The sequence below is a fragment of the Pituophis catenifer genome, unplaced genomic scaffold, assembly GCF_029215685.1.
Source record: "Pituophis catenifer annectens isolate HBS135680 unplaced genomic scaffold, rPitCat1.0.hap2 SCAF_1, whole genome shotgun sequence".
NCBI lineage: Eukaryota > Metazoa > Chordata > Lepidosauria > Squamata > Colubridae > Pituophis > Pituophis catenifer.
Genome location: NW_027256881.1, coordinates 150650282 through 150676361, shown reverse-complemented (window position 1 = coordinate 150676361; position 26080 = coordinate 150650282).

The following is a 26080-nucleotide window of genomic DNA, read 5'->3' as shown; positions in this document are numbered from 1 at the left end:
CAAGGGAAGGAGGTGTCTAATGATCATGAGGCCTCGTAACCTCTCGACAAAGTATGGTAGAATGATGAGAATGGTACCACATGGAAATGTATAAATTTATCTTCACTTTGAGAACAGCAAGGCAGATGACCATGAAAAACACATGGAAAATTTGCTTAGGTACAAATTTGCTTAAAGCGCTTGGTGCAAGCATGTTACTGAAAATTCACTTCTTACACTTGCATTTAGACTATTTCCCTTTGAACAGTGGGGCAATGAGTGATGAGCATGGGCAGTGATTCCACCAGGATATCGCAGACATGGAGAAAAGATACCAAGGGAAATGGAGTCCGTCCAGGCTTGCCGATTACTGCTGGAATCTCCCCAGGGATGATCCTACTGCAGTTCACAAGAGAAAAGCCAAAAAGGGCAGTTTAGATACTGAATAAAGATGGAATCTTGTTGTTTAATCTGATGTTAGAGCTTGTCCGTTTTTCATGCAAAAAGCACGAAAATGTTACATGAAAAACCAATAAATGAATGGAAAGTTATTGGTATCAATACATTGTTATTGGTATCAATAAAAAGTTAAATTTATAATGATTGGTGTACCACCATTCTCATTGCTACCGTGTTTCCCTGAAAATAAGACCTCCCTGGATAATATCCAATCGGGCTTTTGAGTGCATGCGCTAAAATAAGCCCTCCACGAAAATAAGCCCTCCACAAAAATATTTAAATGCATGCACAGCCAGTCCCCGCCATTTCCTCTGGTTAGGGTTAGGGAGACAGAGCTGGAAATCAAGTAGGATGGCAAGAGGAGCCCCGTCTTGCTCCATGCACCCCAAAATAATAAGACCTCCCCGAAAATAAGGCCAAGTGCTTATTTCAGGGTTCAAAAAAATATAAGACAGGGTCTTATTTTCTGGGAAACACAGTATATCACATTTTGCAGAAACATTACGCAGCATAATTGCACATCCCCCTCATAATTTTTGAATTATTTTGATGCAATTTTGACCTGAAGCTGTATCTTGGAAACTGGAGCCAATTAATACTCAGGACTTAATTTTCCTTTATTAGTGACCCAATTTTGGTAAAATTAAGTTACGTTCATTTCCGAGGCTTTCTCCTTGTAAACCAGTGTTACATGTTATGAAATTATGCAGTTTGGCAAAATTGCTCTCAGTTACTTTTTGGAATATCACCAATTCCCACCTGCCTTGTAAAACAGCAGTACACCGTGTAACTATAACTACATGGTAGTGGCAGAAATGCTTTTCAGACATACAGGATTCCCCAAGGCAAAAGAGCTGTGTGGAAGCCTTACTGATTTGCAACTAAAATTCTTTCCAACCACACAGATCGTTCAGAGGGTTAAATGGATGTTCAGAGGAGGATTGCAAAGTTGTCATTTCAGGCTGCTGTGCTTCTGTATACGAATAACTGATGCTCTGAAATAGCTTATGTCCTAATTGTCAAGAGAGATGTGAATTTTTAGCAGAAAAATGCTTATATTCTTACATAATGGCTTTCTCCACTAAAATGGAAGCAAACTCTCAATAGACAAAAACATTCTATTCAGTGTATTCAAATAATAGTGAAGAGGCCATTGTAAAATATGATTTATTTTTTTTCTCCAGCAGATATAAGTACTGGAATTTTCCTCATATTTTACATCTTACTTTTGTTTCTAAATAATATAACTTCCTGATGGATCTGGGGATTTCCTTTCAATATAGCTGGTAATCCTATTGTCTCTTCCTTCCTTCCTTCCTTCCTTCCTTCCTTCCTTCCTTCCTTCCTTCCTTCCTTCCTTCCTTCCTTCTTTCTATCATTAACATATAACAAGTTAATTTTCTAATTCACTCTCTTCTTTAATATGACTACATCTCTCTTAGTAGTGGGATGCAAATTCTGGCGCTACCATTTTGCTATCGGTAGCACACGGCGCTTCTGCAAATGCACAGAAGCTTCTGCACATGCATAGAGTGTTTTTGATGATGTCCGGGTGGGTGGGCGCCTGAACCGGGGCAAACCGGAAGCAACCCACCACTAATCTCTCTGTCTTTATAATGTTTCCAACCAATGAAAAATTTCAAAAGTTGCAGTGCTTTCCTAGACAACCTGATGATATACAGTTCTCGTATAACACATGTTCTGCTCCAGCTCCGCACTCCCAAGGATTGTGATACACACCAATGGTCCTTATCAACGTTATAATGTACCAAGAATAAACAAAGTCCGGCAAAGGTTGGCAACCAGCCCAGAAAACAAGATACGATAAGACATTCATTCTCCAAAATGCTCTGTAATAATTACATGTTGTTTCCAGCAAGAAATTACTAACTGCGTGTAGTAACTTAGCCTTAAATAGGCTAAGGGAGTGGCCAATTATCCTCAAACCTTACTCTCAAGGAGACCTCCTCCTCCTGAGTAACCACTCCTGCCTTTTGGTAGCCCTACGTGCTCGAGCATTGAGGAGAGGCTCCTCCACTTCGCTCTCTCCACTTGAAGAAGCCTCTGGAGGTTCTGAAGGCCCTGGCTGAGTCTCTGCCTCTGGCACTACATCCTCTTCAGCCTCCTCATTGTCTGACGCAAGCACCAGCTGCGCCGGCTGCTGGCGCGACCCCACACCAACTCCTCGTCGTCGGGATCAGCCACGATCCGCGCAGGCTGCTGGCGGGCCACAACAACACAAGACATACAGATACAAACACAGAGTGAGAGAGAGAGGGAAGGAGGGAGAGGGAGAGGGGAACATAAGATGATGATTGACAGCAAAACTATCCAACAGTCTTCTGTTTTCATTTTGATCTTCTAAGTTAGTGGTCTCCAACCTTTCTGGCTTTGTGGACTGGAATGGGGGAGAGGGGATAGTTCCTTGTGAGTGGCAAACACAAATGGATTGGCTTGTGCACGCTTGCCCACCTGCCCGCTGCATAAATGGAGCTGTGCGTGCAAACGTGTTCACCCACCACTTCCACAGCCCAGTTCCAAATGCAGCCCTGTAGTGGGCCATGGCCCAGGGGTTGGGGACCCCTGTTCTAACTGAACACAGAACTACAGAACCTTCCACAGAAAACAAATCTAGCTCTCAACATCTTTTCCGATTCCAGAATTCACTTACTGTATTATCTGTGATAGACACAACATACTTGACTCCCTGACCTGAGTAGTGTTGAGAGTAGTGTTGAGAGAAGGACATCCTAATTTCCCATGAAATACTGTTAGAAACTTTCAGAAGATTCAAATTCAAGCTCTTTCATTTTTGTTCAATTGGTTGGGAAATTGGTTGGTTCACCTGATACGCCAGTTGCGCCCCTTTCTGGATCGGGACTCCCTACGCACGGTCACTCAAGCACTCGTCACTTCCCGCCTGGACTACTGCAATGCTCTCTACATGGGGCTCCCCTTGGGGTGCACCCAGAGGCTACAGTTAGTCCAGAATGCGGCCGCGCGGGGGATTATGGGAGTGACGGGGCACTCACATATGACACCTCTCCTGCGCGAGCTGCACTGGCTTCCTGTGGTCTTCTGGGTGCGCTTCAAGGTGTTGGTGACCACCTTTAAAGCGCTCCATGGCTTAGGGCCAGGGTATCTGCGAGACCGCCTTCTGCTGCCAATAGCCTCCCACCGACCGGTTCGCTCACACAGAGAGGGCCTCCTCAGGGTGCTGTCAGCCAGACAGTGCTGGCTGGTGACCCCCAGGGGGAGAGCCTTCTCTGTGGCAGCACCTGCCCTCTGGAACGACCTACCCCCTGAGATACGCATGATATCAGACCTCCGGACTTTTCGTCGGGCCCTGAAAACACACCTATTCCATCTAGCTGGGCTGGCTTGATCCCATCCTCTCAGTTTTAATTGAATTTGGTTTTAATTGGGTTGTTTTAAATTTTGGGCCAAAATTATTTAATTTTTTTTTTTAATTTGATTTATATGCCGCCCTTCTCCGGAGACTCAGGGCGGCTTACAATGCGTTAAGCAATAGCCTTCATTCTTTTGTATATTTTTATACAAAGTCAGCTTATTGCCCCCACAAACTGGGTCCTCATTTCACCTACCTTAGAAAGGATGGAAGGCTGAGTCAACCTTGAGCCTTGGAGAGATTCGAACCAGCAGAAATTGCAGGCAGCTGTGTTAATAACAGGGTGCACTAAACCACTGTACTATCAAGGCTCTTTATTTTTTTTTAAACTGTTGTTAAATTTTATATGCAATGTTTTATCTCGGCTGTACACCGCCCTGAGTCCCGCAGGAGAAGGGCGGTATAGAAATAAAATAAAATGAAATAAAATGAAATGAAATGAAATGAAATAATTAACTGAAGCTAATTTGGAAAGACAATGAGTTCATCTCCATATCCTAGTTGCTACAATGCAAATATGTGACTCTTAACTATTTTTTCCCAAGACATGTCCTCACCATGAAGTCTCCATTCCAGGGGTGAAATCCAGCAGGTTCTGGAGAACTGGTAGCGGAAATTTTGAGTAGTTCAGAGAACTGGCAAATGCCACCTCTGGCGGCCCCAGAGTGGGGTAGGAATGGAGATTTTGCAAAATCCTTCTCCCAGGAGTGAGGAGAGAATGGGGATTTTGCAGTATCCTTTCCCTGCCACACCCACCAAGCCACGCCCACCAAGCCACACCATGCCCACCAAGCCACACCCACAGAACCAGTAGTAAAAAAAATTGAATTTCACCACTGCTCCATTCCATTGCCAGCCTGCTACTGTGGCCACTATGTTACTCTAGTTTTAAACTAGTGTTTGTCCTTCTACTGTTGGCACAAAGTCTCCCATTCTAGGTCAATGCAGGAGGAGCCTTCATTGGTTGGCAATCTGCTGGGATTCCAACTAGCCTGCTGCAGCTCTGCCCCTTTGGCTGATGTACTTTGCAGCTCCATCATTACTATGGTTTCCAAAGGAACCAGACATCTCACTTGCCCATCTTGTTTCTTCTATTGTTTTTTTGCTCAACTTCTGTGATAACAACTTCATGGAATGAGAAAAAGTTTTGCATCATTGACAGATGGAAAAAGCCTATAGAGAAAGTAGAACCCAGTCCTGACCTTGTTGCTATGCTAGGGTGATGATACATGGTTGGGGCAGTGTTTCTTCTACCAGCCTGCTTTTCCCCATCCCAAGCACAGGATGAATGTTCTGTGAGAAATGTTCTCCCTCTCCCCCCCTCTCTCCCTCCCTCCCTCCCTCCCTCCCTCCCTCTCTCCTTCTCTCTCTCTCTCTCTCTCTCCTTTTAGATGCTTAGGTGGGTGGAGAAACACTTTTTTTTTTTGCATTAGGAAGAAAAGCTTTGAATAAATCTTGACTTGATTAGGTTTGCATCCAAAGATAATTTTAGATATCTTACTGTTATTGTGGCATAGCTATAAGATAAACGAATGGCCCAATAATTATCCTATTTAATCTGAATAAATTGTATTTTTCTGTCCGAAGGGTTACAAGTCATTATATCATGGAGCATATAGTTACACTCAAAAGTTGAATGCATTTATAAAAATGTGCACAATTTATTCCACTATATGCTGTCTGTTTCTATACTCATTGTAATTGCTTGCATGTTTCAGGCAAGAGGTATTGATGGAACATGGGCGGAAATCTGAAATATAAATAAATGTGTATATCGCATACTGCAAATTATTTAAAAAAGTTATACAGATAACTTCATAGTTTGGAGATAGGGAATAGAAATCTAATCTTTAGTACTACTATAACATTCCCAAACCAAGTGGAATGGAGGAGCTGCTTGTTAAATAACTAGGTTACAAAATAAGTAGCTGCTTGTTAAAATAACTAGGTTACAAATAAAAGTAGCCATAGATAACATTCATAATATCATCTCCAACATTAGTTTTGTTGGTCATCTAGTTTATTTTTTTTAGTCTGAACATCTGCCCAAACATGTATCACTTTAAAGAGATAGAAATGTAACACACAGCTATGAAATAACCAAAAATAATCAATGTCACAGGATTTTATTTGATCCACAGTTAGAGCTTCCCAGGGTATTTTCATGCAGCCTCAGAGCATTAATAAACAGTGGCACTATTCCTCATCTGTTGATAGCCATCATATTGCTTTCAGCAGCAAGCAAAATTAAACTTTAAGCATTACTCTCATGTGCATGGACTATAAAGTGAATTTAAATTAAAGTACTACATTACCTAGAAAGTAATGTAGTACTGGATGAGACTTTGCTACCTATTAAAGTGTGTTCTACATTTACAACACTTTCTGACACACAGTCTGTTATTTGGTGTGTGGGTGGGTGGGTGGAGGGGTGGAGGAGAGAAGATTTTCGAAACCTTATATACAAGTTTGGATTATAGGAGAATGGACTTGTAGTTGCTTTTTAATATTGGTCCAAAAATTTGGAATGTTGGATAGAGGGAAGTCTTAGCTACTGGTGCTAGGAGACAGTTGCTAGGGAAATCGTGCAGTTAGAGAAAGCAAATTGGGGAAGGAAAAGGAGGGGAGGGAAGAGGAGGAAGAGTAAACAGTTTGGAAAGGATAGCAGGTGGCCTTTCTAGAATAGGAGGTGAGAATTCATTTGAACTAAAAAGACTCAACCATTTGTAGGACTGAACAGACATGGGAAGTAGGAAGGATTGGAAGACGAGCTATATTAAGAACTGCAAACACCAGGCATTGGCTGGTGTTGGCAAGCTACTACTATTCCTTTAATATTTACTCCTGTCAATATCTGTTGGTCCTTGGTCTATTGAGAGCTAGTGCCTTAATATGATAATAGAAGTTCAATATAGTTTCTCATGACGATCAAGGTAACTTACAAAAATAGGGTCTAAACAGGAAATCCTTCACGTTTCAGCAAGTTATGTATAAATAGTCTGTCCAGCTCCATAAAGTTTTCTCTTTGGCCTGCTTTGGTACTTTGTCTTCCATAATATTGGAAGAAATATAGTCTGTTTGCTATTGTTATATCTTTACCCTTATGACTTATCCTTACCCTTATAACTTAGAGCAGGGGTGGATTCTACTTACCTTTACTACCAGTTTGCAATGGGGCCGCACGTGCATGCGCAGAAGCATTTTGATGACGTCAGGGTCGGTGGGCAGAGCCTCCCGCTAGTTTTACTATCGGTTCTATAGAACTGGTGCGAACCGGGGGCAACCCACCACTAACTTAGAGGAATCTGACTCTAACTCATGTGGTCCTTTAATATTTTTTCTATAGCAATGCATTTCCTACCTTCAAAGCTCCACTTATCATCAGAGGTTCTACCTATTTGGAGGATAATTTTATTTGTTTTAGACTATAAGACTGGAACCTGAATATAATCAGAAGTCTTCCAAAATATTTTACAGCTGCCATAGCTATATATAGGGAAATAGCATCTTCATTCTAGAATTTATAACTGTGTCTAAAAAGTTATAATTTGATGTTGTTAATGTCATTTTGTCCCATGCGAATGGTTACTTACTCCCAAAAGGATGTATATCTTGCTTAGAAGTGTGTGTGTGTGTGTGTGTGTGTTTATTTGTGTGCATGAGTTTATGAGAAGTGTATGAGAAGTCAGCTGGTGCCTTTGGACCAATCATTCTCTCTCAGTCCTAAACCAGTGGTGGGTTTCAAAATTTTTTACTACCGGTTCTGTGGGTGTGGCTTGGTGGGCGTGGCATGGCTTGGTGGGAATGGCTTGGTGGGCGTGGCAGGGGAAGGATACTATAAAATCTCCATTCCCTTCCTACTCCAGGGGAAGGATACTGTAAAATCTCCATTCTTTCCCCACTCCTGGGGGAAGGATATTGCAAAATCTCCAATTCTGCCCACTCTGGGGCCAACCAGAACCGGTTCTCCAAACTATTCAAAATTTCCACTACCGGTTCTCCAGAACTGGTCAGAACCTGCTGAAACCCACCTCTGTCCTAAACCCAGCAACCTATATAGGACAAGCTTGGTAGATTATGGTTCACAACTTTAATGAAGAAGTCTCCATCCTGTATATACTGTATATACTGTATATACAATAGATACATACTGTGGAGGTTTAATTACACATATGATGTTGGATGTGACTTAAGCATGATTAAAATTGTAACAGTACACACAAACACAGACATATACACATCACTGCAAGTTAAGAAGAGCCTGTAGTACAGTGGACTAAAACACTGTTATTAACATCTACTGCTTGCAATTACTGCAAGTTCAAATCTCACCAGGCTCAAGGTTGACTCAGCCTTCCATCCTTTCAAAGGTAAGTGAAATGAGGACCCGGATTGTGGGGGCAATAAGCTGACTTTGTATAAATATACAAAAGTAAGAAGGCTATTGCTTAACGCATTGTAAGCCGCTCTGAGTCTCCGGAGAAGGGCGGCATATAAATTAAAGCCAAAAAAAAAAAAAAGTACTCCTGCAAACAAAGAGGGAAATATTCTTGATGAAAAATGGCAGAAAACATGTTGTGCTTATCTTAGAGTTTCAGTGAATATAAACCTAATTGGTTGCTTTCCAATTTTATATCAGGAGTAGGCAGCTTCACAATACAGATGCCTTAAATCTATAAAGATCTTAAAACATGATATTTGCAACCCTTTCACATACCAGCAAAATCTCTTCTTCTAGTTATAACATCCTTAGCCAGGCACTTGACACAGTCAAAGGATCAATAGCCTCTGGGCTGAAAAGGTTTCCCCCCTCCTCCTGTTTCAGTTATCTGACAGCTTTAGATAAATCAATATCTTTTTCAAATCTTTATTTAAACTTATGCCTGACATGTACTATGTATTTACGGTACTTTACTACAATAAATTATATATTGTATTGTATAATGTAATATCCCACTAGAAAGCATCTGGAGATTTTTTAACAGGAATGGTTATCTAAATGCTTTAAATAAATAAAGCATGACAATGAGACAAAAGGCTGGTATTCTGAAGCCAAACCCTCTCAAGTTTTTTTCCTCCTCCTTTAGAAAATCTGATACAAATAAGAAAGGGCAAAACATCAGGACATTCTTGAACCTTTCAGGATGAAATGTCCCCAAACAGTAGCCTTTGTTATAGAAGGGGTGGGGGGTCTCAGATGTAATTCCCCCACTCTCCGGCCATTTTGTATTAAGGTGTCATATCCACAAGTTTTGCTCTGCTTGTGAGGTTGTTGTATCAGATGCCATCTGTTGCAATAAATGGCAAATGAAATAAGCCGTGATTATCCAAAGGATCTTGCAGCTGGTTGTTCTAATTTGAGGGCAGAAAGTCAAGATAGGAGAGTTATGATTCCTAACAGATTTCTGGCTACAAAATCATGTCCATATAGTTAATTGCTGTTGTTCGACTTAATATGATGCCGTGGACATTTATGTTTATAGTAATTTCACTGAAGGGCCTGGAAATGCTGCTTTTTTTTTCATATGGTAATTTCTACAGCACAAAAAAAAAGGACTGATGGGATTTACAACTCTCCTCGCTTGGAAAAATACATTTTAAGGCTGAATGTTCATTCAATCAAGAACAATCTTTGGCAACATAATATTCATTGATACCTCTTAGCAGGTCCTTTGGTGAGCAGTGCCACCCCCCCCACCCCCGTTTCAATTTAAGGATAAAATTTTAATGGACGGGATTAAGTTTTAAAAAATGAGAAGCCACGTGTTTCGTTCTCTTTATTGATAAGAATGTTTTTAGGCCCCACATAGGGCTCAGAAAATGAAATGGTGGTTGTTTGAAGATAATGGTTGTCCAGTTAAGCTGGCATTTGGGAAAGTTAGAATAATTTCATCCATTTTTCTTCTAATAAAGGGGTGTTTCATGACTAATCTTTCTCAGCAGGACAGTTACTTTCTAAACAAGCAACACTATGGCATCTATTAAGTTTCCCTCAACATGAGTTTAAAAGACCAGGTGTGCCTACTGGACTAAAAGGGTGCTTTTACCTGAGCTACATTCTATCTAGAATCTAGGGCAAACCTTAATATTTCCTTTTTCAGTGGATATAGAGTGAACCAGATCAAATTCTAGCAAAGACTAATTTCTGGCTCATTCCTATCCTTCCCCATAAATAATCTGCAGTGGGATTTCGTGGGGTCCTTACTTAATATTTAAATAATGAGATTCAGTCTGTCTCTTAAACATATTATGATTATAAAACAGGGTGAATTTAGAGTGTTTCAGTAACCCCTCCTTGGATTAAGAATATGTGACTTTTGAAGGGCACTCTCCTGAATGTACTTTCAGATTGAAAAACAAATACCGTGTTATCTTACCCTTCCTCTTATCTCTCTGATGTTATCTTTTAGGCCTGATTTAACAGACAGTTGAAAAGTGCCAGCTATATCACTGAGCTTTGGTTATGTGCATTATTAGTAATTCCTATTCTGGTAACCTTGTTTATGTTATATATTCTGAACATGCTGGGCTTCTTTAAATATTTGAATTATCAAATGCCAGAGAACAGTCAGTCCAAGAGAAGGCTCAGTAAGGTTTTGTTGGGATGTTTACCTAATTGTTCTAAGTAGCTTGACAGAATTGAAATAAGTATTTAAATATCACTGCTTCCCCAGACCTTCTGCATTAAGCTCCTGATCTATAGTATGTCCTCCATATAAGAGAAAAGAACAAGCATTGCTGTCTTCTGAATATTAGTCTGTTTTATGATTCCTGGTGACTACATGGGCTAGTCACTGCAGTTTTCTTGGCAAAATTTTGGAACTGCTTTGCCATTGCCTGCTTCCTAGAGCTGAGAGAGAACAACCGGTCCAAGGTCACCCATCTAGCTTTCTGCCTAAAGTGAGACTTGAATTTACGGCCTCCCAGTTTCTAGACTAGTGCCTTAGCCAGCACACTGAAGTGGCTCTGTGATTGTATATTAAAGGTAATACAGGTAATCCTCAACTTACAACAGTTCATTTAGTGACTGTTCAAAGTTACAATGGCATTGAAAAAGGAACTTATGGCCATTTTTCACAGTTACAACTTTTGTAGCATCCCCATCAGAGGTGGGTTTCAGCAGGTTCTGACCAGTACTGGAGAATTGGTAGTGGAAATTTTGAATAGTTTGGAGAACCGATAGTAAAAATGCCTCACCCCCATCTATTCTCTGCCTCCCAAGTCCCAGCTGATCAGGAGGAAATGGGGATTTTGCAGTAACCTTCCCCTGCCACTCCCACAAAGCCACGCCCACCAAGCCACACCACACCCACCAAGCCACACCCACAGAACCAATAGTAAAATATTTTGAAACCCACCACTGATCCCCATGATCATGTGATGAACATTCAGATGCTTGGCAACTAGTTCATATTTCTGACCATGCTGTGTCCCAAGATCACATGATCACCTTTTGCAACCTTCTGACAAGTAAAGTCAATGGGGAAGCCAGATTCACTTAACAACTGTCTTATCAGCTGCAGTGATTCACTTAACAACTGTGGCAAGAAAAGTAGTAAAATGGGGCAAAAGTCACTTAACAAATGGTTCACTTAGCAAAGAGAAATGCTGGGCTCAGTTGTGGTTGTATGTTGTATTTAATTTGGGTTCAGACAAGAGTCAGTTTGTGGATTTCATTTTCCGGGGGGGGGGATTTAAACCTGGATCTCCTCTGCTCGAACTCTGCATTGCCTCTTACATAAGCAAAGGCAATCCTGGTGCTCTTACAAGCTTTCCATATTAATGTGGTGAACTATTCATGTTTTAAACCAAAATGTCAATTTGGATTGCCTCCCAACATTAGACCGCCTGAAACTGGGGCTATTGAAAAGAATTCAGTACTTCATTATTGCTCTATGCTGAGTACACTTGGCAATAAACACACTTCCTCCGAAGCATCTGCTTCTAGCTACTATTGGGGACAGGATAATAATAAGCCTAGCAGAGAAAGCAATTTTCGATGGACTAGAGCATTGCGTAGAATGAGTTAGCACTGATAAGAGCACTCTGTTCCACTGAAAGGAGGTACTGAAATCAGCCCTTTAAAGCTATTGCAAGGGTCTCTTAAGGGTGATATTTAATACTGCAATCCTATATATACCTAGTAGGATGTAAATCCCAGAATTTAATGGGAAGCCTGTTCAGGATAGGTTACCCTGAAGAACTGTTACTGTTATTTTTAATCTCTACTAGGAAATGGACTGCGGCATTCTAGCTTCTGCTACTTACACTCTAGTGGTTAGATCAAGAGCAAGCTGATTTAATACACTTGGGAACAATCCAGTGTCAGGTCAATAGCTATGCGCTGTCAGACAAAGACGCTAAAAGTGCTGAAGCAATTGCTCAGCAGTCATCCAACAATCCACTTCTGTGAGGAGAAAAAAAATATTCAGAGATGTAAATTGATATGAAAGTTGGGTCAAGTCATACGCAGGATGGAACTGGGAAGAAATGCAACGTTCTAAATAAGAAGAGGCAGAATGACCACAAAGCCACTTCCTAGTAGGAGAGAGATGGTTTTCCACCTCCTGGCAGAAGATACAGGCTCCCTGACAGGTAACACTGTCCAATAGGAAGTCAAGACTGAGAGAAGTAGCAAAGAAACTGAGAGCCATATAACTGTGTTACTGGAGCAGGCATGTAGTTCAGTCAGTAGATTCTGGAAGATATAGATATGCAAACAAGGTAGGAACAGAAGAATAATGATAGCAGTGAACCATAAGAGGACAGGTCTGTTGCAATGACATAGGATGCACCAGTGGTGGGTTGCCCCCAGTTCGGACCAGTTATATAGAACTGGTAGTAAAACAGGTGGGAGGCTCCGCCCACTGACCCTGACATCATTAGAAGCAATCTGTGCATGCGATCCCATTGCGAACCGGTAGTAAAGGTAAGTAGAACCTACCCCTGAGATGCACCTATGGGATTTCTGTAAAAAGTCCCAGTTCCTTGCAAGTATCTTAAATGCCACACTGGCCTCAAAAACCCTGAGGAATGTGGTTCTGCAGAATCTCCAGTTTCTTGGTTGAGACATAAAAACATCATGGAAAACACATTATGGAAATCAGATATTCAGGCTTTGTCATTCTTATAGTGATTGAGACTGAAATCTGTAGGAAGAGTTCAGAGGTTTTCTTTGTGTCGTTTTGTTTTTACTCTTTGGGGGAAATGAATATACTTTTCTGAGTCTGTTCTGAATTGAGCCAAGAAATCTTTTGACACAAGGGAGGCAAGTATTTCTGAATGAAGAGAAGCCATTTTGTATTCTTATGTAGGAAATATAAGCCTGCTATATCCAAGAGACTTTTTATGTAGCTCAGTCAGAGGTGGGTTTCAGCAGGTTCTGACCAGTTCTGGAGAACCGGTAGTGGAAATTTTGAGTAGTTCGGAGAACCAGTAGTAAAAATTCTGACTGGCCCCGCCCCCATCTATTCTCTGCCTCCCAAGTCCCAGCTGATTGGGAGGAAATGAGGATTTTGCAGTAACCTTCCCTGGAGTGGGGTGGGAATGGAGATTTTACAGTATCCTTCTCCTGCCACGCCCACCAAGCCATTCCACATCCACCAAGCCACACCCACAGAACTGGTGGTAAAAAAATTTGAAACCCACCACTGAGCTCAGTATTTTCAACTCTGATTCTAGGGTCTCAGAACCAGGCTGAGCCTTTCACTTGGAGATGCTGTTGATTGAATCTGACACCTCTGAATACACAACAGAAGCTGTCCCATTAAATTGTGGCCTCGCAAGCCCTGCTCATAGTTGGGACAAGCAAAAAAGCACTTATGATCTAAAGGAGAATCAAGTATCGGTTGCTATCCTACTAAAATAACGCACTTAAGAGGAATCTAGCCAAGGTTATATACAAAACTGATCAAGTTATATATGAAGGTAAGAGTTATTCTCTATGGGAATAGAGAACCAGAATTGCTGGCAGCGCTGAAAATAAGATGCAGGTTTAAATACTGCTGTGCATGTGTGGGTGGGTGTAGGTGTCCCTAGAAGCCCAGGTGCTACTAATTGCCTGAATTAATTAGTACTAATTGCCTGATAGTGTGAGGAATCTCTTCATCCTGCAACACAACTGTCTTGGATGCTCACATCACCTTGCTTTCTGTACTATCATTCTTCTGTGTTTGCTAAGACCTAGAAAAGAAAGATGGGAAGAGCCTCCCCCCCCAATTCTTTTTCATCTGTTTTCATTCTGGGGTTTGTTTGTGGGTTTTTTTTTTGTTTTTTTTTTTTTTTGACAAAATTGCTTGGTCCAGCCTCATTTCTGTTTACAAGTTGCATAGTGAAGCTCTATAGTAAATCATGGCTAGAAGCTTAACCCTAAAGTCATCTCTCAAAGGTTTCCAGAAAAAGAATCTTTACTGCAGATGAGAATGAAACTTTAAACACAACAATTGATTGCTTACTGCAATGCCAAGAGATCAGAGACATTATATTGTATGTGCTTCACTAGTAGTCCTACATTTATAGCCTTGCTCAGAAACTACAGGCCATTATCCTTTAACTGGGATAAGTGCCAAAACGGAGATGTCCATCTGAATGTCAAGGAGATTTAGTAACCATGGAATTTTCCAAGACTAGAATTAAGTTTAATAACAAAGAAAGAGGTGCTGAGCCTGAAAGACACAGGGCTTGTTTCAAAAGTGATAGAAGATCTGGGACCATGTCATAAATGCAGTTTTGTGGCAAAATGTTTCAATAGTAATATTAGAATAGAACAGAATAGATTTTTTTTATTGGCCAAGTGTGATTGGACACACAAGGAATTTGTCTTGGTGCATACGCTCTCATTGTACATAAAAAGAAAAGATTCATTTGTCAAGAATCATAAGGTATAACACTTAATGATAGTCGTAGGGTACAAATAAGCAATCAGGAAACAATGTCAATATAAATCATAAGGATACAAGCAACAAAATTACAGTCATACAGTCATAAGTGGAAGGAGATGGGTGGTGGGAATGATGAGAAGATTAATAGGAGTGCAGACTTAGTGAATAGTTTGACAGTGTTGAGGGAATTATTTGTTTAGCAGAGTGATGGCATTCGGGGGGGGAAACTCTTCTTGTGTCTAGTTGTTTTGGTGTGCAGTGCTCTATAGCGTCGTTTTGAGGGTAGAAGTGGAAACAGTTTATGTCCACGATGAGAGGGGTCTGTAAATATTTTCACAGCCCTCTTTTAAATTAAAATGATTGAGTGATGGATTAACTGATTATGTGACTCTAAGCACACCCATAGATTTTCCCCGTGACGATCTCTTAAAATAACAGTGACGTATTACATTATACTGTTTATACAGTGCAAGATAAAATACCTTAAACATATCCTTCCATTTTAAAATAATATTAAATTGGAAGGAATGATCAAAGGCAGTCAAGGGACACGAAAATCACATTTAAAACTAACAGTAAAAAGTAATGGGGAAAAAAAAGGTTGTTGAGAGAAGTTTCCATTAAATCATTCATAATGCAGGTCAAATTCTGAAAAAAAATAAAAATCCAATAGTTTTCTAGTTTTCACTCCCTAAGTAGGTCTCCAAATTATCATTATATAATTACCATTACATAGTAAATCCCAAAAGGATAAGAGCAGCCTAGAAAAGTAAAAGGAACAGGGTTGCTGAATGAATTAGGCTGCTAATGCGCCAGGGAGTTTTCTCTGGGAAGAAAATAGGGTTCCTCTGTTACTTTCCTTCCTCGCCCTGGAGTATTTTTGCCCAAACCAATTTATCTGGAAAGTTGGGGAGGAGAAGGATGGGGATCGATACAATGAAATACTAGACACAGTAGATACAATTTTATTTCCTCACTTTGTTGCAAAAATTAATCCACATGATTCAGTAAACCTGTTCTGACCATCAGCCATTCTACAGAATATCAATCACAATTTTTTTTCTTAGTTCTTCTCTTCAGGTTCCTTTACCAGTCACTGTCAGGGACTAAAGTTGAGATTTCTATCCTTCCCAGCGTTATTTTTTTAAGAATGCATTTCATTCACTTTCGATTCAACACAAAAAAATGTCTTAGAATTGTGGTATATTTTGAGTGTTGGCACACTTTCATCCTGGTATATAATAAGCTCTCAGCTGCGAAACCACCTGTTGTTATTTATCAAATCTCTCTGCTGTCTCTCAAATGCAATTCTATAAAAAACATCACAGCATTTATCAATACTATTGCATGTTAAATATTATTGCATGCCAATTGTAGATATGGTCATAAATGATGCACTGATGGCTTCTCATATTTTTTCAAGTTATTTTCTGACCAGTATTATAGACTGAAGGATGACTGTGTTGTACTTAAGGATATCTTTATAATTCATAACCATATAAAGTGAAGTCTAACATCGCCTTGTGGGGATACTCCATAATGCAGAAGGTTTTCTGGAAGACTTACAAAAATTCTTGGCAGACATCAAGACTGACAGTGAAGATTAACATTTAAAAATTACTTTGATATTGCATGGAATACCAGGCATCAGTACATCTAGCAATGAATATCACTGGTTAGTAACTATCAAATAAAATGAAATAGAAACTTTTTAATAGCAAATATTAAACATTAAATATGGTTAGGTACCAAATTAAACCACATACGGATTTTAATATTAAAACTGTCAAGCCTGCAGATGATTCCTACAGAATCCGGAACGCCAACATCTGCAAGAGATAATTTTTTTAAAAAAATTAAAAATCCACAGCTCAAACTAGGTGATTCCAGCTTCCGAATTATCTTCAAGGGACAAACAGACATTTTTAGAAGATTAATTACCAAAGCATGAAACTTTGTGAAGGTTCATCAGTTACAATCTGAAACTCAAAATGAAATATTCCCATATTTCCAAAGTGCAAGGCTTTGTTAGATGTACCGTACTTTGCTACAATGATAAAGACTGGGGAAATGTGCAGGGGAAATATGTTGTACATTATATCCAATTACTCCAACACATGTAACAAAGCACTCTGACTGCAGGATGCTGGTGAACTGAATTAGGGGATTTATCATTTCACTATTTTTTTCACGTTCAGATCATTCTTTGTTGAACCTTCTTTATTCTACAGTGATAGGAGACTTTATTAAATTGGTCCACACACCATAATGGACTTATGCCAGGGGAGAAATCCAACAGGTTCTGACAGGTTCTGGAGAACCGGTAGCAGAAATTTTGAGTAGTTCGGAGGACCAGCAAATACCACCTCTGGCTGGCCCCCGAGTGGGGTGGGAATGGAGATTTTGCAATATCCTTCCCCTGGAGTGGGGTGGGAATGGAGATTTTACAGTATCCTTCCCCTGCCACACCCACCAAGCCATGCCCACCAAGCTACACCACACCCACCAAGCCACGCCCACAGAAGCAGTAGTAAAAAAAATTGGATATCACCACTGACTTATGCTAATGGAGGGCTGTGGAGAATTCTCTCTTTTTTATTATTATTGAAAAGTTTTACAAAAAAGAAAAAAAAATTCAAATATTTTCCCTTCCCCCAAAGGGCTGTGGAGAATTCACTTGTTGGTACGATTATTGCTCCTGTCAAAGCCCTGGCCACTGTTTGGAATACAATATCATGCTTATATGCCCTCTCGCATAGTTGTAGTTATATTCTAGAACAGAGGTGTCAGATGTGCATCATCATCATGTGACGTATCAGGACTTTTCCACCCTTCGCTAAACTGGGCGTGGGCATGGCCAGCGAGTGACGCATCTAGCTTGTGGGCCGCGCGTTTGACAGCCCTGCTCTAGAACCATGAAGTGGGATGATACTTCAAGTGGAGAACACTAATTCCAAGTCTGATTGAATCCAGATAGGAGTTTATTCTTGAGCCTCTTTTGTGATTCTGAGGATGGCAAAGAAATCTCCTTCCCGTCTCCTTGGTACCTTGTTCAGCAGGGTTATTCTAATGGGGAGACAGTCAAGAGAAAGAAATGGGTATACCCGTGCAGAGACTTTTGACTCATTTGGAAGTCATTTTGATATTAATCATTTTGACAGTCATGAGTTAGAGTCTGTGGTTAATATAATACTGATAATGGAACTGCCATCAACCACCTTCTCTGCATGGATGACATCAAGGTGTATGCAATGAATGAACAAGATTTCAACTCGCTGATCCATCTGACAAAGATTTACAGTGAGGACATCAGGATGTCACTGTTGGACTAAAGAAATGTATATAGATGGTAGTCAAGAGAGGCAAAGCAGTTAAGACTGATGGGATGGAACTACCAGAGGGTCACATAGTGGACATACAGACCAGTTACAAGTACCTTGGTATCCCACAGTCACATCGGAACCATGAGGAGGAGGCAAAGAAAACAGCAACATCCAAGTACCACCAAAGGATTTGACAGGTCCTGAAGAGCCAAGTCAATAGATCAAGATCCATGTCATCAACATGTTTGCTCTGCCAGTCATCAGATGCCCTGCTGAACTAGTGAGTTGGCCAAAGACGGACATGAAATCTGCCAATGTGAAGACCCTGAATAAGTCCTCACAATGTATGGAGGTTTCCACCCCAAGCCCTGAGACTGTACACCAGCTGGAAAGAGGGCTGTTGGGGTCATCCAAGTACTCCTAGATGCTCTGGGTTTCATCCACAACAGTAGCTTTGATGTGGATGAAATCCAGAGCATCCAGGAGTACTTCAGTAATATGGCATCCAAAGATGAGCTGCTGAGAGAATACCTGAGGCAGCAGCAGAAGTGGGAGAAAGATCAAGCAGAAGAAGTGCCATGACAAGACATTGAGAAATTCTACCAGTGGTTGGAAAGGGCTTACTGACTAAAATGTCAGCAATGAGGCACTGGTTGTAGCAGCACAAGAGCAAGCACTAAGCACCAGATTCATAAAAGCAGGGGTCTACCATACTAGACAGAACCTGAAGTGCATACCATGCAGAGAAGCCTCAGAGATAGTCCAATACACAGTGGTAGAATAAGAGTGAAAATGAGTTTTTTATTTCATTTTATACATATATCCTGAAGATATATGCTGACTTAATTGTGTGTTTGATCCCTGCTCTTCGTGGTTAATTACTTATGGGAATGGGATATCTGCTCAGAAAGTTACAAAGTCCTCCTTTAAAAAGGGGTGAAATCAGCCTTTTTAAGAAGGACATAATTGACCCATTCCTGAAAAAATCCTAACCAATATTTGGAAGGTGAAACAACACTGTAAATCAATTATTAGCATTCCCCTTATTAAACAAGGCAAATGATTATGTGGTTTTCTTTCCTTGGTCAATTTCAATTCATTTTATAGGTATGCCTTTGGAAACATCTTACGGGATGAGCTATTGCAGGAGACGGATGGGTGATGGGACTACTCTTCTCTTCTCTTCTCTTCTCTTCTCTTCTCTTCTCTTCTCTTCTCTTCTCTTCTCTTCTCTTCTCTTCTCTTCTCCTCTCCTCTCCTCTCCTCTCCTCTCCTCTCCTCTCCTCTCCTCTCCTCTCTTCTCTTCTCCTGAAACTCTCAGGGACTTTCATATTCCAGATGGATCAATGTACATTTCTTAAGTCTGTTTGTCTTGAAATACTGGGGTATATAACTTTAGCAGCTTGTCTTTTACACAGCTGATCCCAGAGGGTGGCACTGGCATTTTTTTTCTTTTCTGCTCCATCATAGTTGTGCTGTGGAGTTCTTCAGGGCTCTATGTATTTCATTAAGCACATGAAACCACTGGGGGATAGTATCAGGTGAGATGGGGCTGAGATGCCACAAAATGCAGATGACAGCCGGCTTTATCTGCCTTTTGATATAAGATTGAAATTCTGTGGATAGAAAGAGCTGTGCGTACCTATGCTGACTGGAAAGAATGATGAGTTATCAAAGAAATAAATAAAATGAAAACAGATTTCTAAGCTTCTCTGTTACCGCTCTCCTGGCTGCATCTGGAGCTCACAAACAGCATACGCAAGAAGTGAAAGCTTTATTCCCTGATATTAGCCTTTTCCCCTTAGTGCTTCTAGGTGGAATGTAGAACACTTAGGCGTGTTTGAAATTCTGACTTTAATTATAGTGCAATCTTGCTGTGATGGGGAAAAGAACTAGACAGTGATGCCCTGATCTTTCTCCTCTTTTTGAAGGCTGCCTACCTAAGTTTGGAATGTAATGTCACTACTGACAATACCTCTGCATTTCTAAGTTCCTTTTTTTTCTGATAGCTTCAAAATACCAACAAAAGAAACTTGCCTGTCATGAAATGTGAATGTTCTGCAAGATGCAGAAGACACAGGCGTAATAGAAGAAGGCACGCCGGATTTATTTCTGCCGTGTCACTTCTGTGGATTCAGTTCAGGCAATTTCTTGTAGGTTGCTTTGTCCTTCTTTCCTACTCTTCATTATATTGTTTCTCTTCTGTATGCTTTCTCCCCCACCCCCTCCTCCCTCGAGTCTCTTCTTGCACTTTGCTAAAATGAAATCTTCTTTGTCATTCTTATGGCACTCTCTGTCCCCAATGTGTTTGCTGAAATTTTCACTGAAATTGCAGCTGAGGATGAAAAAAAAAACACCCTTCCACCCCTCTTTTAGATGGAGACTATATGTGCATGTACAATACGTATGTACAAACATTCGGGAGACAAATCTGTAATATCCTGATTATTCTTTTCCTGTTCCCATCTTCCTTCATTCACCTGTGGAAAAGGTTAGGGAGGCACTGTCTCCCTCTCAATGAAGATGCAAAAAAACCCAACAAACTGTCTTCTGTTACTCTGCAGAGCATCCTTTGGATAAAGATTGAAAGATAGATGTATGAGGGAAATTAACTTCAAAACTAAAAGACCAACTGACCCGATTCCATATTCTTATGATTCAAGACTTCCATTCATCTATTAATGTTGCTTGACTTGGAAATCATTTCGCACACCCTGTAGAAACATAATGGGGAATATGAATAGTTTGGAATGATTAAAAAAAACATGAACTTTCAGTCTCTTTCACCCTCTTTGTAATTTTTGCAAAGGAGAAGCTGAGTTTTGGATTAACAGTACAGTATTTGAGTTATGGACTAACCTGGGAGAAGAACTGTCCATTGAGCCAGAATCGTTGTTAAATCTGAATAGGATTTTATATGTGTATCAAATACTCAATTAAAACATATAAAATGCAGATGCATATAAACTTATTCACCATTTTACAAAGGTATAATGGTGAACAAGATTGCATGCAACTGCATTTTATATATTTTACACAAGTATTTTATTCACATATAAATGGTGAATAGGATAAAACTCAGACCACATGTTTTCTGAATAGTTTTTATCCCAGAGCTATAATTGCACTCAACAATGAATTAAAGGGCCACCATCAGTGAGATGTTGGACAGCATTACTTGGTCTGTTGTGTGGATGTTTGGGTGGTTTAGGTGTGGGGAATTTGTGGTGGGTGGGAGTGTGTTTCAGGATTGTTATGTGTGTTGGGCCTGGTCTTTGGGTGTTAAGTGAATTTCGTTGTATGGGTATACTGTGTATACACATACAATGACAATAAAGTTGCTTTGTTGTTGTTGTTGTTATTTACACAAAAATGACAGTATACATAGCAAACGAGATAACCATGCTGGGTTTCGTATCACAAATCACTAGTCGAACACTTCCCAAGGGTTTAAGACTGTGTGATGTATCAGCGGATTATGCGAGCAGATCCCAGTAAGGTGGCCTTCTGCAGCTGACCAATGGTGATCTTGTCAGCGCCAATTGTTTTTAAGTGTTTGCCTAAGTCTTTAGGCACAGCATCCAGTGTGCTGAGTACCACTGGGACCACTTGCACTGGTTTATGCCAGAGTCTCTGCAGTTCGATTCTCAAGTCCTGATATCTGGTGACTTTTTCAAATTGTTTCTTGTCGATTCTGCTGTCACCAGGTATGGTAATGTCGATGATCCATACTTTTTTCTTCTCCACAATTGTGATATCCAGGGTATTGTGTTCTAAAACTTTGTCAGTCTGTATTTGGAAGTCCCACAGCAGTTTTGCATGCTCATTTTCGACCACTTTTTCAGGCTTATGATCCCACCAGTTCTTTGCTACAGGCAGATGGTAGTTGTGACACAAGTTCCAGTGGACCATCTGAGCAACTGTGTTGTGATGTTGTTTGTAGTCAGTCTGAGCTATTGTCTTGCAACAGCTCAGTATGTGGTCAATGGTTTCATCCGCTTCTTTGCAGAGTCTGCATTTGGGGTCATCAGCAGATTTTTCTATTCTGGCTTTGATTACATTTGTTCTGATGGCTTGTTCTTGGGCTGCAAGAATCAGGCCTTCTGTCTCTTTCTTCAATGTTCCGTTGGTCAGCCATAACCAGGTCTTTTCCTTATCTACTTTTCCTTGGATCTTTTCAAGGAACTGTCCATGCTTTATTACACCAGCTGTCAGCCCGAGTTTGCATCACTGTTTTCCTATATTGATTCTTGGTTTGCTGCACTTTGAGCAGCTTCCTCTTGTTGACCTCCATCAAAGCTGGTTCAACACTGTCTTTCACATAATCTGCCAGAGCATGCTTCTCTTCTTTGACTGTCTGCTTCACTTGCAGAAGTCCTCTGCCGCCTGCTTTTCTGGGCAAATATAGCCTGTCAACATCACTACGCGGGTGCAATGCATAGTGTATAGTCATCAGTTTTCTTGTTTTCCTATCCAGGCTGTCCAGCTCTGCCTGTGTCCAGTTCACTATCCCAGCAGTATATCTGATGATGGGTAAGGCCCAAGTATTTATAGCCTTGATGGTGTTACCGCCATTCAGTTTGCTTTTTAGAAGTTTCCTGGCCCTTTGTGTGTATTCTTTGCTGACCACATTTTTCACTTGCCCGTGTTTGATGTTGTCCAGCTGCAGTATGCCCAGGTATTTGTAGGCTTCGGGTTGCTGGCACTTGATGGTTTGTCCATTGGACATTTCAATTCCATCACTGTCTATGATCTTCCCTTTCTTCAGTGCCACTGTGGCGCATTTGTTTAGGCCGAACTCCATGCTGATGTCAGTGCTGAAAATTTGAACTATTGGTCAGTGACTGGATCTCAATTTCCAATTTTCCATATAGCTTCAGGTCATCCATGTACAGCAGGTAAGAGATTTTCTGTGAGTTTTTAGCAGTTTGATAACCCAGGTTAGTTTTCTGTAAAATTGTTGACAGGGGGGTCATGGCGAGGATGAACAACAGAGGTGACAAAGAATCATGCTGGAAAATCCCTCTTTTGATGTTAACCAGTCCGTAGCTTTCACTTCCAATAAACAGTTCTGTTTTCCAGGACTTCATCACATTTGCAATGAAAGTACCAATGCACTTGCATATTCCGATGATGTCCAGGCACTTGATGATCCAGCTGTGCGGTAGTGAATCAAATGCTTTCTTGTAATCAATCCAAGTTGTATGTAGATTTGTTTTTTGGCTTTTGCAGTTCTCTAGAATCTGTTTGTCAATTAGGAGCTGATCCTTTGTGCCTCTGCTTCCTCGTTTGTTTCCTTTCTGCTCTACTTGCAAGATGTTATTCGCTTCTAGGTAGTCCTGGATCCTGTCAGCTATAATGCTGGTCAGCAGCTTGAACATGGTTGGCAGACACGTTATTGGCCTGTAGTTTGCAAATATTGCCCTTTTTGCTGGATCCTTCTGTATCAAATAGGTTTTTCCAGCTGTTAACCATTCACTGATGTTTCCTGTCTGCAGCATCTCATTGAATTGTTCGGCCATTTTTCCATGCAGGCTGGTCAGGTATTTGAGCCAAAAGTCATGCAGTTGATCATTGCCAGGCGATGTCCAGTTCTTGACTTTTTTCACTCTGTTGCTTATCATTTCAGTAGTTATTTTCAGTTGGTCCATTTTGTTCTTGGAGAATTTTGTCTCAAAATCTCTGATCCACCCAGCATTTTTGTTGTAACATTTCTCAGTCTCCCACAGGTCTTTCCAAAACTGAGTAGTTGCCGTTTTCTCAGGTTTTTCAATTTTTGTATCCCCTGTTTGATTCAGACTCTGATAGAACCGTCTTTGGTCTGATTGGAACAATTGATTTTGTTTGTACTGGATGACTCTGGCTTCGTATCTTTCAATTTTTCTTGCTGTCGCTGTTATCTGCTGCTTCACAATTTCCAATGCTTCAACAATTTTTCTTGTGCTGAGTCCGTATTTTTTTATCAGATGTTTCCTGATCTTGCTGTTTTTCAGCTTTTTCTCCTGCAAATTCTTCAAGTTGCTTGCATCTGGTCTCAGACTCTTGATTTTCAGCTCCAACCTGATTTTCCACTGCGGTTTTCCAATCAATTTTCTAGGGGGCTGTGGCTGTTGAATCCCCAGTTCTTCTGTTACTATGACTGCTGTACTATAGGCAAGCTGATTTGTTTGTTCAACTGATGTTATCTGGACTACTGCAAGTGCATAGTTCACATCTATCATCAATGGCACCAAATGTTTTCTAGGCACAGTCTTCAATGTTGGAAGCCTTCTTCTTTCCGCATTTGTTGCAGCATGTGCCAAGATTTTAGCTTTCAGTTCTTGCTGCCTCGCATTGAGTACTCCTGGTGTGTCAATGATGACTTCAAACCCTTGCTTATCCTGATCTTGCAAAATATCCACATTTTCTTCAAATTCAGACTGTTCAGTTGCTCCAGATGTTGTTGGAGTATTTTCTGCTGCCAATTCAGCAGACTGCTGTGTTCCCATTTCACAATTTTTCCGTTGTTGTTGTTGTTATTGTTATTGTTGTTATTGTTGTTGTTGTTGTTGTTGTTATTGTTATTGTTGTTGTTATTATTATTATTATTATTATTATTATTATTATTATTATTATTATTCATAGAAGCTTGTGATATTCAGACAGATTTTTATCCTTTGCTCCAGAGACCATTAAATAATGTTCCATTAAATCAAAAGTAAATAGCAGTGAACCTCTAAAATTATGTAATGTAACATGTTTCAGTTTTTCTTCTTGGAAATCTGGTGATCTTGCATTATCATAATGTTACCAAAGCATAATGTTACATCCCTACTTCACTGGCCTGGGAGTTAAGTGAAGCTATTATTCTGACAGGTTCTATTTATCTTTTCCTACAACCATTGAACACCAAGAACTGGGTGGTTCCAAAAGCTAATGCATAGAACATAGTGAACTAAAATGCAAAGATCCATGAGGTCAATTTCCAGTAGATGACTTGAACCTATAGAATAGCATTGGACTACCTATGTCTGACGAATCCCAAATAAAGTGAAGCCAATCATGCAGCATCTGCCTTCTGTGGGTTTATGTAAGTCCACTTAATAAGTCATTGGGACATGCTAGGGGCAAGAATGAGTCTGAAATGATATTTTACCTGCAAGCATCTGGATTTACTAAACAACAGTCCCAGTGCTTTTGAGCCCACATAAGAAGTTTGTTAGTAAAATAGGTTTGAGACAGATTCACAGATATACCGTGTCATAATAACTTGCTTGTCCATCTCTGACATTTCTCTATCTTTTCCTCTGCCTTAAAATCTCAAACTTAATTTGATAGTTGATGGAAGCCCTTGGAAGAATTCATTCTTATGATGACTTATTAGTTCTTACTGTCACTGATTATTACATTGCTTATTTCTTCTTCTTGCTGCCAAATATGGCTGGTTTCTCAGAAATGCCACCAATTTGCCTCAGGTCATGGGATGTTTTGCTAATGACTATGCCCAGCAGCTATTTCTGAAACTGACTGTGACATGCTTTTGAAATTCCAGATGTGCTCATAGGGCTTTTGGACACTGCTTGCCCAGCAGTTCAGTGTTCAAAATGTTTGGAACTGGGTTTACCAAACAGATTCTGTTTACTCTATTTTCTGTTGATTCCATATACATTTATTCAATGGCCCTGGAAGATATAAATTCCATGGATTAATTTTTAAAGTTGTGTTTTAATCTCCTTTGAAAAATGTATGGATGCATTATTTAGTAGGCTGCAACAAGCAGCTGTGCCAGGTGCAAGCATCATAGATTACAACAGAACTACTCTTCTGTGTACACTTTCAAGAACTTTTCCCAAATAAGTATTTCTTTACAACTTGGAGCCAACATTAGTGTAAGCAGCATTTCAATGTAATTAAATTCAAGAGATGATTGTTGCATTGCTTGCTTTTTGCAGGTTTGCCTTTTAAGTACGGTTTATAACAGGGGATCTACTCTTGACTAAAGAGAGATTTATGTCTATTGAGATTTAATAGGAGAATGCTGCTTTTTGGAC